The 2500-nt window shown below is 43.3% G+C and overlaps 1 protein-coding gene across 3 annotated transcripts in view; it reads left to right on the top strand.

Moving 5' to 3' along the window:
- Positions 1–2500, top strand: part of LOC123518233 — a 145092-nt gene that overhangs the window by 13715 nt on the left and 128877 nt on the right. The window contains exon 1 of one of the 3 annotated variants that reach the window (XM_045278955.1): positions 617–631. The exons of the other annotated variants lie outside the window; for them this stretch is intronic. The gene's annotated coding sequence lies outside the window, so the exon portion shown is untranslated. Of the gene's footprint in view, positions 1–616; positions 632–2500 lie in introns of those variants that run through there. 3 annotated transcript variants of the gene reach the window in all.

Here is a 2500-nt window from a genome sequence, read left to right as displayed (position 1 = left end):
TATTTGTAGTCAGTGGTAGTGAAGGTACGATACGTGATGTTGGTGTAATAAGTAGTAGGGAACACAGTGTTGGAGAGGATGTATATAGTGATAGTGGTGGTGATGGTGGTAGTGGAAAGGATGAAGAGAGATAAAGGTGTAGGTAGCATTGGTGGCGCTGAAGTCTGTTATGAGAGCAAGTGTGTGTGTGTGTAATTCACTGTTTGATCTGCTGCAGTCTCTGACGAGACAGCCAGACGTTACCCTACGGAACGAGCTCAGAGCTCATTATTTCCGATCTTCGGATAGGCCTGAGACCAGGCACACACCACACACCGGGACAACAAGGTCACAACTCCTCGATTTACATCCCGTACCTACTCACTGCTAGATGAACAGGGGCTACACGTGAAAGGAGACACCCAAATATCTCCACCCGGCCGGGGAATCGAACCCCGGTCCTCTGGCTTGTGAAGCCAGTGCTCTAACCACTGAGCTACCGGGCCGTGTGTGTGTGTGTGTGTGTGTGTGTGTGTGTGTGTGTGTGTGTGTGTGTGTATTCCCCCATGACTGGTAGCCAGTGTGTGTGACCTTCTGCCGCGGAACACACACACACACACACACACACACACACACACACACACACACACACATACACACACGCACACACACAGGCTTTGTCTGACGCACGGCTGTTGGGTAAATATTGTGAGTTATGGTGAGTGTGGAGAGCCGCGGAGGTGAGGGTGTGTGAGAGCTCCGCGGCGGTGGCGGCCGCAGCGGGCAGGGGAAGGCAGGATATATTCATATTGCTGAGGTGCGAGGGAAAGAAGGGAGGGAGGGAATGAACACAGACATTTTAGTTTTGCTTTTACCGATTTGGTTTTGTTTATTTTGTGTCACTTATTTGCGCACGTTGAATCACCTGTTGCTGGGAAATATTATGGCCTGGACAACTTTGTGAGGGAAAAAAAGTTGTAGGTTTATGTTCTTTAGTTATTTCTATTTTATTTCGTTTACTGATCTTTTTTCTGTTGGTGGAGAACGCCTCTTTTTTTTTTTTTTTTTTTGATAAGGACTTGTTAGTTTATGGTGTGAAGGTTCTTTGTTGTGTGTGTGTGTGTGTGTGTGTGTGTGTGTGTGTTTTGGCATTCTTATTTTATATTATGCTGGTGCTGTAAATTCGAGTCCTGATACCAATGATAGCACTACTACAGAAAACATGACTGGTGCTTTCAATTGGATTTCCCGAAATTTGATACACACACACACACACACACACACACACACACACACACACACACACACACACACACACACACACACACACACACACACTTCTATTCATTTTTCTATAATACAAGTGTACATTTTTTTAACCAACTCTCAGTCTCCCTCTTCCTCTCTAAACAACATCCTCCGAGTCTCCAACTTTCATCGCTCAAACTTAATTACATCCACTTAACAACATATTTTTTTTCATAACACCCTTTCCCTCCTTTGCTCCTTAACACTTCCTCGTCTACACCTCATCGTTATGGCAGCCACATGAGCTTTACACCACACCCCTCTGCGTTATGTTCCTTCTTCTTCTTCCTCTTCTTCTTCTTCTTCTTCCATTTATTCTTTCAGCTTTTATTATCATTTCTTTTCGTTCTCTTAGTTTAGTTCCTCCATCCTTCTTCCTGTTTCTCTTTTAGTACTTATCTCCTGTTTACCCTCCTTTATTCCTTTTTGCTTTCTATTTTCTTCTGCCTTTATTCTCGTTTCTTGCTTATTTTTTCTAACAGTATTCTTTTCTTTCCTTCTTTTCTTCCTATTTATTGTTTTTATGGTATTTGCTCCTCCCCTCCCTCTTCTTTTTCCTCCTTTATTTTGACAGCAGTGTTCCTTATCTCTCTCATAGTGTTATTCCTTTCTTCACTTCCTGCTGTTCCTTCTGCTCCTTTTGCGTCTCTATCAGCTCAGAGAGGGATCGGGTAGTGTTTAATGGTGGTGGTAATGGCGGCGGGGGCGGCTGTGCAGTTTTATGTATCCTCTACCCCCTAGAGTTAGCCAATACCGCCTCGTATGCTATTATTTTGCCGCCATCAGTAACGCATTCCAGGCTGTTCAGAGAAGTGTGTTAATAAGTGATGCATAAGGTGAAACACACACACACACACACACACACACACACACACACACACACACACACACACACACACACACACACACACACACACACACACACACACGTAATATGTATTGCAAGCATTCAAGAGTGTTTTTCTTTAGAGCAACACCAGCTTTCTCCGTTCCATTACTTATTTCTTTTTTTTTTTTTTTTTTTTTTGTATTTGCATATTTCTTCAGTCCAGTGTGTTCCAGTTGTTGTTGTTGTTGTCCTTCATTTTACGCTCATCGAATTTTATACGAGTGCGTTTGTGTATTCATGGATTCACTGTTGCTTGCACGTGTGTGTGTGTGTGTGTGTGTGTGTGTGTGTGTGTGTATGTGTGTGTTCGTAATAACTTTCGTT

Source organism: Portunus trituberculatus, chromosome 43 (genome assembly GCF_017591435.1).
Source record: "Portunus trituberculatus isolate SZX2019 chromosome 43, ASM1759143v1, whole genome shotgun sequence".
In the NCBI taxonomy this organism is placed as follows: Eukaryota; Metazoa; Arthropoda; class Malacostraca; order Decapoda; family Portunidae; genus Portunus; species Portunus trituberculatus.
This window is presented reverse-complemented; position numbering and strand designations above follow the sequence as displayed.